Source organism: Sphaerodactylus townsendi, linkage group LG09 (genome assembly GCF_021028975.2).
Source record: "Sphaerodactylus townsendi isolate TG3544 linkage group LG09, MPM_Stown_v2.3, whole genome shotgun sequence".
Taxonomy (NCBI): Eukaryota; Metazoa; Chordata; class Lepidosauria; order Squamata; family Sphaerodactylidae; genus Sphaerodactylus; species Sphaerodactylus townsendi.
In genome coordinates, this window is record NC_059433.1 from 85,631,880 (window position 1) to 85,650,461 (window position 18,582).

At 41.8% G+C, this 18,582-nt stretch overlaps 1 protein-coding gene across 5 annotated transcripts in view; it reads left to right on the forward strand.

Moving 5' to 3' along the window:
* Positions 1-1,326: 1,326 nt before the first annotated feature.
* The window catches only part of NCALD (neurocalcin delta), a 60,249-nt gene continuing 42,993 nt past the window's right edge, over positions 1,327-18,582 (forward strand). For 3 of the 5 annotated variants that reach the window (XM_048508248.1, XM_048508250.1, XM_048508251.1), the window contains exon 1: positions 1,328-1,489. The gene's annotated coding sequence lies outside the window, so the exon portion shown is untranslated. Of the gene's footprint in view, positions 1,490-18,582 lie in introns of all 5 variants that reach the window. The other 2 variants (XM_048508252.1, XM_048508246.1) reach the window with 2 other exon arrangements.

Sequence of the window (18,582 nt, forward strand, 5' to 3'; positions counted from 1 at the left end):
ATCCGCAATATCAGCAATTAATGATAATTCAATGACTTTACATTTATTAAACTGATTAACAACTGTAATGCAAGATATATCTAAAGTCCTTGTTACAACTTCATTGGTTGTTTGGGGACAGAGACCTTGCCTAAAAAAAAGTAAATCCTAATCATGCTTCTAAAATGTTAAAAGCCTTTTTAAAAATTAGGGAAAGCCTTTTAAAAAACTCTTAAGAATAAGGATTTCCCCATAACCTAAGTATTCTTGTAGCAAACCTGCCATGTATCCCAATGTTCTCCTCAGTTTTAATTTATTTATTAAAATATTTATTTCCTGTCTTTCCCCATGTCTTTAAGCCATTGTTCTGCTAAACAGGAAAGAGATTTTGGTTCATGATAGATAACTCAACTAAAATAGCAGTCCAGTCTGTGGAGGCAGTGAAAAAAGCAGAACTCACACGTAGGGATCACAAGGAAAGTTGCCGAAAATCAAATGGTCAGTATCGTAATTTGGCATATAGCATGCACTTTGGTTCTCCCAAAGGAGATGGGGAAAGTGAAATTAGAAAAAGTAGAAAAATGTGTAACCAAAAAAATTGCAGTATTGTACATTTGAGGAAAAGCTAAAGAGTTTAAGAACGTTTAATTTAGAAAAAAAATATGGTAAAGGGATGGAACCTGGGGATGGCGGGGTTTGGTGACAGCAGGAACCTCATCAGGAAATGCCACAGAGTTGATGCTCTAAAGCAGTCATTTTCTCCAGGGACACTGATCTTGTCCCCTGGAGATCAACTGTAATAGTAGGACTTCTCCAGGTGCCAACTGAAAGTTGGCAATCTCATTTGCTGTCAGTTTACCACTGTGGAATATGTTGGCTTACGCAGCAGCGCCCGTTGGTGAATATAGCTGCAAAAGGGGGATTAGCCAGGTTCATGGAGCACAGAGCAGAAGGTCTCTAAATGGTTATTGGTATTGATAACTAAACAGAACCGCCTCTGGCTGCCGATTGATGAGAGACGGGTGGGGGACTTGTGGGCTTAATTCTGGCCACTGTTGGGTGCTTGACTGGATGGTCTGAATTGTTGCTGCATTTGGGGGAAAGGGTGGGGGGGGCTGCATAGATTTGCACAGGCAGAGATCAGGCAGGCGGGTTTCAGAGCATGTTCACCCTCCCTCCCCTGTCCCAGGCGGGATCCCGGCTCTGGAAGGATGCCGAGACTGGTCCCCAACGTGCGTCCGAGTCTGACAAATGACCCAGTGCGACGCTCTCTGGGAGCCTCGGCGCGGTTGCTACGACAACCACCCCTGCTCTTTTGGTTTGCATCGAGCCATGTGACAGTGACTTTGACGTCAGCCGGGAGGCCGGCTCTCCGGAGCCCAAGGCTCGTGTGAGGATCTGGCGGTGGATGCTGGGCTGGTCTCGCCGCCGCCGCCGCCGCTATTGCTGCTGCTTCCTCCTGGGCTCGCCGGAGCATGGAGTATTAAGACGCGCCTTTCTGCACTGCGAGGTAACACACACACACACACACACACACACACACCCCGGGAAATCAGGGGCTGGCTGATTCCCTCACCCTGATTTCTTTCCCCGGTTGCAGGCGGAGTACTGGTCGCTTCTCCCTCCCTGCAGCGCTGAGCGTGTTTCCTTTGGCGGCGTTGCAAGTTTCTCTCCAGGAGCAAAAGCCGCTTCGGGGTGCTGCGCGGGGGGAGCCGACGCCGGCCGCTTCCGCGGGCTGCAGCCGCGCTCGTGCGCAGCCAGGGGCAGCGGCGGCGGAAATGTTGCGCCGGGCGCGGGTTAGTGGAAGGAGAGGAAAGAAAGCGTGGGGCGCTCAGGCCAGGAGAGACAACATGCAAGGCGGGGCTGGGGGTCGCTTTCTTATCCGCCGTCGGTGCGGTCTTCTGCTTCGCTTCGTGCAGAGATCCAAAAAGCGTGTTTCCTAAATATTGCACTTTCAATCCACTTTCACAATTGTTTGCAAGTCCATTTTGCCATTCCATACAGCTGCAAAGTGCATTGAAAGTGGATTGAAAGTGTATTATTCTGCATGTGTGGAAGGGGCCGGAGGCGGTGGGGTGCTGTGCGCCCGCGCGATGTTTAATCCTGGCCCCGAATTTATGCTTCGAAACAAGCGTCATTCATATCAGTGGGATTTTTCTTCCTAGTGAGTTTGTTATCCGGACCCTTCCCTCCCAGCCCTCGCTAGAACCAGCTTTGGGGGAATGTGGCGATGTCTCCTCCGGACTTCAGTAGAGCTTAACTTCTGAGTAAGAGGCCACCAGCAGTTATGATGAGCAGTTAGATCGGTGGGAGCTGGGAAAGTCTGCACATGAATCTTATTTTTTCCCCCTCCCGTCTGCGTGAAGTTTAACTTCTCTTGCACATGGCCGAGGACTGCTTAATGGGAGCCGTGGAAAGGGTCAAGGCAGCTGAGTTAAAAACGCGGCCGATTCTTCCTCCCCTTTCCCACTCCTCCCTCTTCCTCCAGTCGCTGTTTTTCATTAATTCGTATCCTGAGGAGGAAAGGAAAGTTGCAGTAGCTAAAAAAAGACCTCTTGTTTGAGCTGTATATTCGCAGATGGAAAGAAAAAGGTTGCTGGACACCGGAGGGGAGGGAAAGAACACATTGTAAAGTGATGGTTATCCTTGTACAGAAGTCATTGGTTATCAAAAACTTGGATGCGCTTGTTTTGTTTCCATAGTATGCTGCAGGGATGGGTCACCCACCTGCTGATACTGCTCTGATACATCATCAGAACTGATATTGCTGATACATCTTCAGAACTGGGGCAACCTTTGTACATATAAACTTTTAATGGTATGATCTGTCATGTACTTTCGATCCAACCTATAAGGCATTATTGTTGATTGTGACAGTCACTGCCCTTTCAATGAAACGGTGTGCAGCCAATGTTTTTCTGGATCTGTGTTGTGCATTTAAAATGCAGCGATTATTTTAAAACACACCCATTAAACTGATGTGGGAAAGCACTCTGATTTTCACACCCTGATGGCTCAGTTCTGTTCATGTTGACTTGACAGGAAGTCAAATTTACTCTCCAATATATGTGCACAGGTTTGAAGCTTTCCCTTTGAAAAATGACTGTCAACAGACTTTATTTGTCTAAATATGATGCGCTTAGTATATGGGAAGTTATCAGCAGAACTGATATTCTGTGGGGTAAGAGGAAGAGAAATAAATGCATCTTCTTAGGTAAGCATGCTTATCCTTAGACTTGGGCAAACTACTGTATTATTTCATGTTAAAGCTTTCTGGATTTTTTTTTTGCTACTCAGTGAATATTTAGGTTATGCTGTCCATCCTATAGACTTAGGTAAAATGTATAGCGGTCTAAAAAATTGCAGCAACTTTGAAAGTTCGATACAGGCAATGTAATGTCACTAGTTGGTTAACATTCTACATGGAATTCCTCCTGGTAGGAACAAAGCATTTGAAACACCCCACTGTGTATATTAATGAGACTTTAGGCTTGATGGCTAGACTTGGAACCCTGTATGCCCCTGAACAGTAGAAAAGTATATATTTCATTCAAGAGAAGTATTTCTGTGGATAATTGCAGTAAACTCTAGCAGTTCATACAGTGTTACAGTCTTTTAGTGTCTGGAGGCACAGTGGTTGCAATTCAGAACCCATTATTTACTACAGAATAGGCTTGTTTACTGGCACCCACAACCTGTTATTTACTCTGAAGTTGTCCTGTCATGAAGTAGTGGGTTGTGCTTGGCAGCCCAGGTTGAGGTCTCTGCAAGATTCATACTGTCATTTCTTGGATCTGAGGTCAGACCTTGCAAACTCATCCAGCTGAACCTGGCTGCGCTGCAAATGCATCGGCCGTTCAGGCGAGTTATTTAAACATGCATGTTTGTAACTGGCTGATGTATGTTTTGAAGATGTAGAAAGAAAATTCCTGAGGAAAAAAGTATCCTCCACAAAAAGATGTACAGAGGTAAAGACTGTCCACCCCTGAGACTGGAGTGACGCTTTGGTTTTGTGGCTTGAGCTGAAGCTTGTGGCTTGTTTGCTTAACAATTTAGGCTGCTGCTGTTGCCCAGAAGTCTTAGGTTTGGTGGTCAGGAGCTGGGAAGTCTCAATTCTAAAGACAAAATTAGCTCTCAGGATCCAGAAACCCTTCACAGTCTGTATTGCGAAACCTAATGGATGGGAGGTGGTGGGATAGCTTTTTGAAATTTTACAAAATAGTAGAATGATATTCTTATGGACATGGGGAGGTGATGCAGTGATACAAAGCTGAACATGTTGCACTTCTGCCTGATTTGCAGGAATGAAAGTGGTGACACTACTTTCCACTTTATTGTGTGGCAAGGCTGGCTTGCTTGAACCACCTCTGGTTATTTTATTAAGATGAAACAAGGGTCGAATTTCACCTTAAAGACTATGAATATTTATTTCAATATGAGCTTTCAGTAAACACGGGTCACTTCCTTAAATACATGAGGAAGTGATCTGTGACTTATGAAAATCTGGTATTGAAATGAATGTCAGGTGCAGCAGTGGCGTAATGGTTAAGAGCAGGTGCATTCTAAACTGGAGGAACCGAGTTTGATTCCCCACTCTGCCACCTGAGCTGTGGAGGCTTATCTGGGGAATTCAGATTAGCCTGTGCACTCCCACACATGCCAGCTGGGTTACCTTGGGCTACTCACAGCTTTTCGGAGCTCTCTCAGCCCCACCCACCTCACAGGGTGTTTGTTGTGAGGGGGGAAGGGCAAGGAGATTGTAAGCCCCTTTGAATCTCCTATAGGAGAGAACGGGGGGATATAAATCCAAACTCCTCCTTCTCCTCCTCTTCCTCTTCTTCTTCTTCCTCCTCCTCCTCCTCTTCCTCTTAAAGGTGCCACATGACTTTTGCTTCATTTGGCTTTAACAAACACTTGTACCCCTTTGCAATAATCCTATAGCTGATAACCTGCGCTGAGCATCAACATGGAGACTGTATCACACGAAAGCATTTTTCTATGGCATCATTGTTTTCTATGAAGATACCCTAGTCTAATGTGCCCTCTGCTTGTGGCACAAAACTGCTTATCATGTACGCTGCTTTGATAAGTATGTTTCAACCAGTTGCAGTGAGGATGGTCCTGCTTGAATTTCTGGAACCTGGTTTCCATGACAGTGAGCTCTATAACAAATAGTACATGTGCATATGTAAATAATTATTATGCCGAGTTTTGGTTTAGTAGCGCATGATGGGGGTGTGGTTTGATTTATTATGCTTATAAGGCAGAAGTGCTTTCTGGTGAAATGTTGCCCACAAGGTATCATATTTAAAAGTAATTTGAAAACAAGCTAGTTGGCTACGTATAGCAGGCACAACCAACCAAATGATATGCAAGTGTCATTTACTTCCTTGAATCCTTTTGGCATAAATCCCATTGAAATGGAAGTTGTTCAGCTGCAGTACTAGCTGGTTACAATCTAAAAGCTGAATTCTTACGATTGTCCTGTCAAATCGCACTGATAATTTTGCAGCTCTGCCAGAGTCAAGTGTGCCTAGAATTTCAACATAACTCATGCTAGTTATGGTCTCGTTACTTCTTCCTATTGCTCTCATTAGAATGAAGCAGTATCAATCCAATAATGATAGTACAGGGCTGGAATAATTCTGGGTGCATAATAAGCCCCACAACTAAACTTGCAATGCCGGTGCCTTGGAATTTGAAACATCAGTTCCATAATAGACAGGGTTTAGCTCTAAAACATTCAGGGCTGGCTCCCAGAATTTTTGAGTTTCTGCAGCCTCAGTAAAGAGGAACATCAACAGACATCAGTGCTAGCCAAGAGAGACAAGTGTTGGCTGTAGCCGGAGTCCTTGAGGTAGGAATATTAGTGCTGCAAGGGTCTCATATATCTTTTGTGACTTAACAGTGTCATCTTGAAGAAAGCTACATCCATCTAAGCCAGTTCACTACAATGGATGTTGCAAATGATGTAGAAGTAGGACTGTTCTATTCAGCTGCTTGTGAAAGACGGGACGACAGATGTTCTTAGCTTGAATTGAAAGCGTGCTATGGATCCCCCTTTGAACATATGTTCAAACTTCCAAACTAAATCAAGCTCAATAGTAACTGGGATTTTTTTTGTTTCTTGGATAATCCAGTTGTGCAGATGGCTAGAACTGGCTAGCTCTTGTGGCTCTCCCAACTGATTTGCAGAGGGTAGTTAGTAGGCCTTGGTAGAAATCCCAAAAGCCTACTCCTAAACCAGTGCTTCCAGTAAGCAACAAAAGAGGCGTACTTTAAAATAAAACAAGGATGGAGGCAATGGATACAGGTAAAAAAGATTACCCCTATTAAAACTGCTTGAAATGTGGAGATGGATGAAAATCTACAGCGAAATTGTAGCTGGGGACATATGGCAGCTGAAGAGAAAAGTAGAGCTCTCTCTGCAGCAGAAAAACCTGTACCAGCAACTGGAGTACGTCAGTCATAAGCTCAGATTTGTCTTCATTGTTGGTTCCTGCAGCTCTGGTGTAGAAGAGCCATTGGACAAATTGTGCTGGTGGTGTTTGGGCTAGGAAGCTCTAGCCATTGTTTTCCCCAGCCCTGCCAGTTTACTTTTTCTTTAACTTGGGGAGGAGGGGGATTTAAACCTCCCTCACCTTTTTTTTTCAGTTTTCATACTTTTCTGAAAATGTGGGCGTTCCACTCTAGTTTGCTTCTAAGTCTGAATATGTGGTGGCAGACGTTTCTGATAAGAGGATTTCAGCATGAAGCGTAAGACCAGTATGACCCAAAATATACATACCAAAAAGAATCTTTGAAGATGATAAAGTTGAAGAATGAAATTTCTTTTACCTGAATGTAACTATTTGAATAGAAAATACATTCCTTTCCCTTGCAGCTTTCCTGGCATTATTTTCTCCTGGGGTTATATAGGGATTTGGCACGTGTAACTCCCATTAGTCTTAATGTGAGATGCACATGTCAATCCTTTGCACGCGGTCGTGGAGGAAACTGTCTGCCTCATGGACAGCCTCCTCTCTTCATCCAGAGAGGCAACTGGCTCTCAGCCATGATTTGAAAAGAATCAGAGTACTGTGTACAGTCATTTTACTCTAAACAAAATCTTGGCTAAAAAAACTAGTATTAAAGTACATCTGAGCTGTATTGATCGAATTCATTTGAAACTGGCTGAATTCACAACCATGTTGAAATTCTTCCTGTAGGTTTTTATTTGATCACTTCTGGGTGTTTCTGCAGGTGGCCTCCCATAGTCTCTGCTGTCTTCACTATAGAGACTAAGATGCAATCCAGAACAGAGTTACTCCAGTCTAAACCCAATGAATTCCTAGAGTGTCATTATACGGCACACATTCCTCCGCTCCTCAGTTTCTCAGGAACAGGAAATTGAAGTGAAGGCTGGTCATACTCTGCCTGGATAGGTAAACAGGAGACCTAGTAATTGGTACAAAATAACGTTCAAAATTGCATCTTGGTGAAATTTGGCACAAAGAAATGGAATATTGCACAGAATAGACTCCTGGAATAGAGTTGCACAAGAGAGAGGGAAAATTGAAATGGGGATTTTCAAGTCAAAATAGACAAGGTGAGACATTGGATAGCATTTCTAGTGCATTACAGTGCACCTGGGTGTATCACGTGACTGGATAAAAGTTAGAACAAGGCAGTAATTGGGAAGGCTTCAGTAGCTTCCTGTCAGGATCTGTTCCTGTATGAAGATAATGGATTGTGTTCAGGATTCTGTTTTTGTGCATTGGGTCAGACAGTTTTTAAATGAATTTGGAACACTTTCAAACGTCTTGTTAAATGTAGAAAAGGCCATCAATTCTCAGGTTGGATGAATCTTTTTGGACTGTCATTATTTTAAACATGTATAACTGTTCAGGTGTACACTGGATCAAGAGACCTAACAGAATCAGGCAGGTAAATCACATTTTGGGGAAGGAATGGTAAAAAGCAGGTGTTTAATGCTTTCTGCCAGAATTCACCAGATAAATAGCAATTGAACCTTTGAACATAAAGACTTAAATTATAAATCAATCCAGATGTCATGGACCTGGTATTGTTAAGGCAGATTCTCTCGCTGCTTTATGATCTTGCTGAATCTTAAACAAAAAATCCAACTCCATAATGTTTTTGGCATTTGTTTTCCCAAGAGACCACTAAAGTCTTGACTGCAGTTGCAACAGCACACTAGAGAGGGGAAAATCTGCTTGAATTATATTCTTACTGCAGTTTAAATTTATCTTTCTAAATAGCAGGGAGTAAAAGTTGAAGAATGAAGAACAGTAATTTTGTAATTATTTTACACAGATCAAATCACTTCTGTAGACAGATTTCCATCTAAGTCAGGAATACGTTAGGGGAATATAATTAGAAAGTAGAGTTCAGGAGTTATGAAAAAGAATGTGCTCTTCTGGAATTCCTTTCATTTGCCTTTCAACTTTTATCTTCATCCTTTTGGTAAACATCATTTCCTCACGAAAAGTATATCTTTTTTTAACCATTGAAGGATGACTTCTTGGTAGGCATTTGGCTTTCTGTTTGTGACTGGATAGATTTGCCCTTAAGTTAAGATCTACTGGTACTTCCTTTTTTGTGTGCCTATGTTAAGCAAGGTGAGGTTGGTCAACATACAGGGGAGGGCTTTTTCAGAGACCTCCAAGTTTTGGAATTCCTTGGCCATTCATGCACTCTCGTTCTGCCTCACAGCAAGCACACTTTCCCTTTGCCATTACACAACATTTTTCACCCCTTCTAAAGCCACCATGTGGCAAATCGGAGAAGCTGCATAGCTTTCAAATGTGGGCAAAACACAACATTTCCTGTCACTTCACTTTCCCTACCAAGCTAAACAGCATGTTACTCTTTTTCTGGGTTTTATCATTCTTATCTTCCTTCTCCTGCCCATCCAGCTGCTCTTCTGGCCATGCTTCTCTTTGTTTTTTTCAGGTAGCTAATCAATTAAAAATTCAACAGACCAGTGAAATCTCTTGAATTTTTGCTACGTCCCTGCCCCCAAGAAGGCAGCAAGCAACTTCCCCCAGAGGAATCTTGAACTTAGATGCAGGTGAAAGCAACCAGCAGCCGAAATGGAGAAAGCGTTGCCACAGGAGGCTCCTTTAGAACGGGTAACCATAGGGGAAACCTCAGAGTGAGGCACCCTGTCATGATGCAGCAGTAAGTGAATTATAGGTCTTTGCTTCATGAGGCTCAGACAGACTGCTTAGTCATGGTTGGCTGTCCAGCACTTCCTAGATGCAACTAGTTGGCCATTTTTTGAACAGAATGCAAGACTAGATGAGAAAAATCTTTGGTCTGATCCTGCATGGTCTTCTTATGCTCTTCAAAGCTGATGAAGACAGTTCTTTTTTGGAAGGTCTTTGAAGGTTGCTGAAGAACAGGAAATGATGATTTTAACGCCAACCTCTTTTTATAGTTTATTTCATTTCTTCTTTTGTATTCTTGTTGCTTATTGGATTTTATGGGGAAGTGTCTTCTGGTGGATTTTTAGGTTTTAGCTGTCTGGTTTCATTGCTCTTTTTGTGGGTGTTCTATGGAGCTATACATGTTATAGTTTATTTAAAAATGCTATTGATTTTTGCTGTTGTTACATGTGTTCCTCTTTTGCATTTTAATGCTTCAAATTTGGAACTCGGAAGAATGATAATGTTAGTAGCCTATATTAGTGCAACTGTATGTCATAAAAATCTTTCTAAAATGTGGTTTTTTTCCTGCATTAATTGCTCACTTAGAACCTCACAAGATGTGGTGGTGTCCTTATGTCCATCATGGGGACACTATAGCTATTTTGAAACTTAAAATGGGCGATTAAGAGTGCCATGAGGGCCTGATCCTGATTGGTCCTGCAACACAGTGAGACAAGGTGCTCTTATTCCCTCATGCCTTTTCCAGTGCTAAAATGGCCACAGGGAGGGGGTTGACATTTACAGCAGCATGGGGGAAGGGAGAGGCAAGAGTGCCTTACTCCGCTGTGCTGCAGGACCAATTCGGATTAGTCAGTCCCTCACAGGACTTTTGAATTGTCCATTTTAGACTTTAAAATTGCTGCAGCATCTCTGTGGCCGACATGGAGTTTTCCACCTCTAATTTGGCCCTTATTGGTGATCTGGATAATACTTTTCTTTCTGGAAATGGTAAGTTAAGATGCTATGATAAGCTAAGATGCTATGTGTCTGTGCTGCTGGTTTGCATTCCAGAGGGATCCTATGATAGCAAGGCCAGTTCCTAAGGGTCCTGGGCACATGTTAACTGTTTTTTATTCAGCCATCTTATGACTAACAACTTGGTTTCCACAAGTTGAATCTGCTACTACAGCTTGCTTCAACATTGCTGATGACATAGTACAGTGATGGCGAACCTTTTCGAGGCCGAGTGCCCAGCTGCAACCCAAAACCCACTTATTTATCGCAGAGTGCCAACACGGCAATTCAACCTGAATACTGAGGTTTAAGTTTAGAAAAAATAGTTGACTCCGAGGTGCGCGTTACTCAGGTGTAAGCTTGGTGGTAGTCGGTGGCTTTGCTTTGAAGCAACCGTGTAACTCTTCCAACGGGTGAATCACGACCCTAGGAGGGTTTACTCAGAAGCAAGCCCCATTGCCAGCAACTGAGCTTACTCCCAGGTAAAGGATTGCGCTTTAGTTCTTCCCATGAAAATCAGTAGGGTTACCTACACTGCTTCCCCAAAGCTAGGTCTTAGGTTTAATGCTAATAATCGAGTCCAGCTTAGATGTTGGGGGGAGGGGGGGGACTCTGTTTGCGCGTGCCCACAGAGAGGGCTCTGAGTGCTACCTCTGACACCCGTGCCATAGGTTCACCACCACTGGCATAGTAAATTAACCTGATGTGACAAAGAGTCCAGTCAACTGATTTTCAGAAGTTGAGGAAACGGGTAGTAGTAGTAGTAGCCATCAGTATGCGAAAATCAGAATATAATACACCATCATTTTTAAAAGCAGTCAAGGGAGGCCAAAAGAGCAGCACAAGATAAGCATTCTCCAGAGGCTCTATTAGGTAAAACACCTCGCTGTTCTCTTCCATTCTAGGCAACATAACACACGCAGTGGACCTATGTTTGTATTACAGGCGGGGAGCACAGTCTAAAGAAAGTGGATAAATATAAAGTAGGGCTACACACATCTGAATGAAGTCTATCAGCTATGTATCATGTGTTTCCATTTGCTTAACATTTTGCCTCCATTCTTATTGCGAAACGGGAAATGCATGAATGCCCTGGTTTATTACACTCCTGTCGGTTTGCTGATGGTTTGATGGTTCAAAAGTTTTATAGGTTAGATTTGCACCCCTTGGAAATCCTACCTTGACTATGCAGGGCACAGAACTTTGAGTAGATAGCAGCTGATGTAAAAGTTTCTATGATGCAGCTGGAACGCCTGATGGGATGCTGTTCATGGCTTTTTTTAGCCTCACTGTATTTTTTTACTGTGCTAAGGGTCTGGTGAAATCCCATGTGAAACATAAGACTGACTGCAAGCCACAGGAAAACTTCCCAAACTAGTAAACTTTTATAGCTTTTTATGAAATTGCAAATTTAGAAATAGCTCAGTGGTATCTTGCTGGGAAGTTTAAAATAGCAATGTGAGTATTTGTTCCAGAAACACTAGTAAACTCTTGAACATAATAGCTTTAGCAGGTACTCTGGAAGAATCAAGAATCTATCTTTGTGTCTTGTTTGCTTTTTAAAAAAAAAAGGAAAGAAAAAAGACTGTGTACCACTTCCTATTAGAGGAGCCTGTAAAATATGTTTGATTGCTGGTGCTTGTGTCAATGAACTGAGAAAGAAAATATAAAGATGTGGAACTGAAACTGTACCTGGATTTCATTTTCATTTTTTTGCTTTTAGGATTCCTTTGTCTTTCAAAGGCAGCCAAGTGAAACAATGCTTCCATTTTTAAAAAGACATTTTAAAGGTGCTCATGTAAGTTGAGGCTGGGAAATGTCGTTTTCAAAAGATCGGTTCTACGTGAACTCGTGTTGCACAAGAAATTCAAACAATGAGGGGGGGGGAGAAAGATGCTGCAGGCACTGACTCATTCTTCGTCTCCATTTTGCTTCTCTCAGGTCACTGTTCTTATATGCTGAGCGGCAATGTGATGGCTGAATTCTCACTAATTTTGTCATTTTGGATAGCACTGGTCCAATTAGAGCAATTACGTTTCAGCAGTGAAGCTAAGCTTGGCCTTCTGTCAAGTCTAGATCCCATCGTAGTTATTTATTTCCCTACAATGTGATAAATTGTTTTACTCTTATTTATTCTCATTGACAGATTTGGTTAAGCCATTATACATGGTCTTCTGTGGCCATTGATCCAACTCGTTCAGTATTGTTTACCCTAATTGGAAAGTACATAGCAGAGTCTCAGGCAATGATGTTTCTAGCACCTTCTTCCTAATATTCTTTACCTGGACTTTCTTCATGCAAATAATTACACCTGGAGGAAGAATAATTTTGGAGAGCAATTCTAAGCAGTTCTACACCAAAATAAGCCCCATCCCATGTTTTTCCAAGAGGCTTGCCCTAAGGAAAGTGGCATAATTAATTAATTAATTAATTAATTAATTATTAGGCTTGTATACCGCCCTTCCCCGGAGGGCTCAGGGTGGTTCACAACATACATATACAACACAAATAAAGATGGATAAAGTCGGTATGTTTAGACCTGAGTAGGATCTGGAGTAGATCTGCTGAGGATTGTGCTCTATATTCAACTAAAGCCAGTTCACACAACTTTTCTTTGTGTTTGCTCCAAACTAGATGATTTTGATTGTCAGCCAGGTTTGAATTGGTTTATAGTGATTTGACAAGTGATTAGATTTTCCCAGTGTTCATATCTAAGGAATAGACATAGGCAATGGTGCCAGTTTTTGCACATGACTTTTTGCACATACACATGCACAGAAGGCATTCTGCTGACCAGGGCATCTGACAAACCTATTTCCGTGTTCATAAACCCAGTGAGTAAGTCTGTGGTGTACTATGAAAACCAGGCCAATATGGAATTAGTCTCTTCCCGCAGGCTGTGTCAGTTGTTCTTAAAGTTTGCTGTAATGAGTAACAGAGAACATTCCCTGATTATGAGCAGATACTCTGAAATACAACTAAATGTTACATCCTTTTATTATGTTGCTGGGCTTTAAAGAGTGTTATTGAGAGAGAAATTGTTGGTTTTTTTCCTAGTTGCAATTTAGAACAATGTTCTTTGACATTTAGAACCACTACTGGGTATTTCCGAATGCACTTGGGTACAGAAAAGCTTTGTAAAATCCACTCAGTTTATGACTGACTGTCTCAAGAAGAGCTTCGTGGAGTCCCTGAAGCTTGTTTTCACACCCTGCTGGGAATGGCCAGTTTTTCCATTCTTTTGTAAGATTGGCCTACAGCTGTGCCTTTTTGTTAACTCTGTCTCACACAGCAATGTCACCATCTTCTTTGTGAGATTAATCTTATCAAGAGGCATGGTTCTATCCATGGCTTATGACTAGTTCTTATATTAAAGTTTTCCTGGGTATATTGTTCCTTTTTATCATTTTTTTTTCTTGGAGGCAATGTGTGGTTAGGGTTTTAGACTAGTACAAGAATCCTTGTGTGGTGTGCTGGGCGACTTTGCGTCAGTGTAACCCAACTCACAAAGCTGGTTCGAGGTCAGAATGAAGAAGGGAGGACAATGTATATGGCTCTGAAATTGGAGGAGAGGCAAGAGAGAAAGTGAAAACAAGGAAAGAGTAAATCTCTTACAGCACAACACTGCTATTTAATTTGGGTTGTGCTTGTGGTGAAGCAACCCACAAACCTGGCTTCTGTGATTACAGCATTGGCAGTATTGTTAATAGCATAATCAAATCTTGCATCTCTGTACCTTTTCCAGTCCTTGCTGCGTGAGTGAACATTATGAATGCCTGGAGGCTTTTTAGAAGTGTGTCTAATTATTTTGCACTTGATCACTACTATGAAAATGGATACCATAAATATCATGTGTGTATGTGGGATTTTTGCTTTTAGCCTACAACTTTTCGTCAAAACAGCATTGGGCAGGATAATACATTAAAGGGAAAAAAATGAGAAGCGGGGGGGAAAGTACTAATCCCTTCATTGGTATAATTAGTGGATATATTTGTCACGTAGATATGTTGGTTACTTGTCCTTTCAAACCAAGGTCATACAAAATAGTTTTATTGATTTTGTATTCATTTTTCCCTGCTTAGTATTAAAGGGCATCCTGCAGTGGACAGGTGTTCTTGTTCATCGCTGAAGCATCTCATTCTTTATATTTTACAAATGGTCCAAAGCCAACTACTTTTTACAGTTTCCCCAAATACAAGAACATTCCATACTATAAGGGTTTCAGATTTTCCTGATCTTTTGCACTGATTCGGTGTAATCCTAGCGCATCATGCCCAGACTTGCTTTAACATACTTTATAGTGAACAAGTAGATGGCATGTATAATCTACTGCACTGTGTTAGTGGACTTTCATGTCTTTCTAGTCCAGTGGTTCAGTCTAGAGTGAAGTGCTGATGCCCAGATATTCTGCCGGTCAGTGCATCTTAAAACCAGAATGCTAATTAACGGGCAAAACATGGGCCTCCCTGGACATATGCAAGTATTCCAGTGTCTAATAGCTGAGGATTGGCCCCATGCAAAGAGGCAAATGTGCACAATGGGGCCAGCCACAGCTACAATATAAGATTCTACAAATCTGGGAGGAACGTCTCAGGTTTGTAGAAGAAATGTTTTTTCTGAGTCTCCCTTCCATCAAGTGAATAGCAGAGTCTGCGAACCAGTAAGCAAGGAAAAAAGAAAAACTGCTGGAGTTGGTGTACTATTTTGGGATTGTTATGATATATAGTGATTTGTTGACACTTATCTATTTCAGCTTAATAAAACTGTTAAAGTGAAATAGCACAAGCATGATGAAAGGAATCAGAAAAGGGGGTAGAAAATCATCTTAGCAGCTGTGATAATTGTATCAATGCAGAGTTATTGTGGAGAGAAGAAGTGGAAGACAAACAGTGGAAAGTTCTTCTATATCAGTGGTTCTCAACCTTCCTAATTCCGCGACCCTTTAATACAGTTCCTCATACTGTGGTACCCCCAACCCTAACATTTATCCATTTTGCAGATGGAGAACACTGATGCAGAGAGTCTTGGGTGACCCCTGTGAAGGGTCGTTCGACCCCCAAAGGGGTCCCAACCCACAGGTTGAGAACCACTGTTCTATATCCACTGTAACTTCTTCAATGCTTATATGAAAAGCATGCTGCTAATTTCTGCCACTCTCCTGTCAGTTTTCCTTTACTCATTCCACTGCCTAACTGCTAAATTCTTGTCTTCATCCTTGTTCCTTTTCTCCTGATGCTGCAGCTTCTCTCTCTGTCTCTTTGCCTAGAACAGCTGTCTCCTCTTGCAGTCCAACTTTGTCCACTACCTTGTATTCCCTATCAAATATCAATTTAAACCTTCTTATTGCATAAAGCTTTTCCATGCTGAGGACAGACTGGCCCTTTCTGCTCTACCCTTCATTTTCCTTCCCTGCTTGATGTTCCTCAGACTGTGGTGTAGTGGTTAAGAATTAAGGCCTCTGATTTGGAGAACCGGGTTTGATTCCCTACTCCACATGAGTGGTGAACTCTTATCTGCTGAACTGGTTTTGTTTCCCCTCCTCTATGCATGAAGTGACCTTGGGCTAGTCACAGTTCTTTGGAACTCAGTCCCACTGGTGGATTCCGCATGGGCCAAAAACAGTGGTGTGAAAACGGTGTGAACGCTTTTACACCAATTTAAACCATTTTAAACCATTTTCACACTGCTGTTTTTGGCCCATGTGGAATCTGCCTTTGTAAACTATTTGGACACTCCTTGCAGGAAAGAAAGGTGGGGTATAAATCCAAACTCCTCCTCCTCTAGCTGTCATCATATTGCCTTATTAATTTTACATGGAATTACAGACCTTTGTTTTCCAAGTGTTGTGTAAAAAATAAACAGAAGACTTGTTCCCCAATAAAGGTTACACATTTTACTTCAGTATAAGCTTTCACAGACTAGATCATGCTTCTTCTGATGTGGTGGCTTGAATGAAATTTCCTGAATTTTCTACTTGTAGAACATGATTTCCCACCTCCTCTTCCTTCTATAGTCTTGGGAAATTGGTAAATATTGCCCCTTTGATCACATAATGTTGAATCACATAAGATTCAACCAATGGATTGACATTTTATGTACAAAATATGAAATAAGAAAACAGCATCGTCTAGGGATCATGGAATGCAGCAAGTATAAGGTGAAACATAATATTGAAAAATGGCAAATCTAAATAAGAAAAATAGAAGCTATTCATTAGTTTTGGTAAGCTAGTTAGTAGGTTGAAATGTAAGTATGAAAATTTAAATCTGAACCAGAAAAATAGAATTTTGGTATGCTTTTTAACTGGTGGTGGTGGTGATGATGATGAAGAAGAGTTGAATGTATGTCCCCATTTCTCTCCAGTAAGGAGACTCAAAGGGGCTTACAAACTCCTTTCACTTTCCCCCGTCCCACAACAAACACCCTGTGAGGTAGGTGGGGCTGAGAGAGCTCCAAAGGACTGTGACTAGTCCAAGGTCACCCAGCTGGAGTGTGTTGGAATGCACAGGCTAATCTGAATTCCCCAGATGAGCCTCCACAGCTCAAGTGGCAGAGTGCAGAATCGAACCCGGTTCCTCCAGATTAGAGTACACCTGCTCTTAACCACTACTGCACTTCTGCTCCTGAGGAGTCCCAGGTTTTCCCATCATATCTTAACATTCTGCTGGTGTTCTATCAGTGCTTTATAATGTCAGCAGTAGAGAAGGCAGTATAATATTTATTAATTTTTATACAAATTGCTCTCAAATTTTATTGAAATTCTCTGCGTTAACTCTCATGATAATGAAGAAAGTTCTGGAAACACCAGTATCTACCATGCTGTGTTTAATAAATGGCAGTGATACATTTGTTAAGTAGTCCTAAGCAGAGTTGCACCTGTCTGAACCCCTTGAAGTTGATGGGATTAGAAGGGTGTAACTCTATTTAGAATTGTACTGCTGGCCACGCAGCTAGTTCAGCTTTCTTTATATTTCATTTCTGCTAGTATTCCATTATTTTAGTACTCCATTTTCTTAGATGTTTCATTTTGCTATGGCATCCCTGTTAAGTTGTCTGATGTATCCAAATAGCAGTTGTCCACAATTCACTGCTCCTTCCTTAATTGTCTAATTTTGCTAGTGAATAGTTTTGTTAAAAATGTTTACCAATGCTAAATTTGGACATGTGAACTAACCAATGATGTACTGCCGCCTCACATGTGAAGATAAAATTAAAAAACAATTTGCTTCTTTTGTCAGTATATCTGAGACATAGTAGTAACACTCTGGTAGGGGAGGAATCTTCAGTTGCCATGTGAGGCTACAGAAAAAGATCACTGACAGGCTATAATCCTGCTTATATACCCCACTAAACATTCCCTTCTCACTGGACACAGTGTGTAACAGACTTCTCTCTGTGATATACCTCTGAAGATGCCAGCCACAGATGCAGGAGAAACGTTAGGAACAAGATCTACCAGACCATGGCCACACAGCCCGGAAAATTCACAACCACCAGTTGAATCTGGCTGTGAAAGCCTTCGACAATACAATGCTTATTTTTGTTCATCCTAAGACACGTTTCTGTGTTCTGTGTTTCTGTGCATGACAATTTGTTTTATTTATTTTAAATATTTTGCCCCTGCTTTCCATAATTCAACCAAGGATTAAAGCCACATTAAACAAAAACACTGTGCAGTTAAACAAAGATGAAATCTGTGCTGTACAACTCAGAAGAAGCATTCCCAGTGACCCTGCTTCTAGCAGACACCAGAGCCCAGCATAGCATTACTGTTCTGGAGCCCTTCGGAATACATTGCCCCCCCTCTCCCCCAAAGGCCAGAAGAATGAAACAAAAGAGACAGACTGCCTATCTGGGGGCCTGCTAAAGACTTGCTCCTTGTTTCAGCTGGCTTTTCTTCTCAACTGGATAGATAGAAAAACAAGAAGGGAGACAGAAATGGGAAAGGATACTCCCTGCGTTTCAGTCCATCAAGGTCAAAGCCAACATTTTGCCCGGAAGCTAACTGGTTACAGGAGTAGTTCTGACAAAATCAGTTTCATACAATTGTATTGATCTTTCCACATCAAAAGGAATGCAGAAACAGTTTACGTTAGCTGGTGTTTAGTGTTACAGGCCAAATAGTGAACTTTAATCAGTCTTCTCCCCATCTGCAATATATAGCAATGTCAGGAGAAGGGCCATGGCTTAGTGGTATAGCCTCTGGCTAAAAGGTGGTGATTCCTGGAATCTATATCTATAAACGCGAAATACCACTGACTGACTCACTGACTCATCAACAGAACTCAAAAACCACCGAAGCCACACACATGAAATTTGGCACATCTGTTCCTTATGTACTCCAGGTGCTCACTAAGAAAGGATTTCTCAAAATATTCACTTTCACTCAATTTATTACCTATTACCTGTTTTAACCGCTCATCTCTGGCCATCTGCG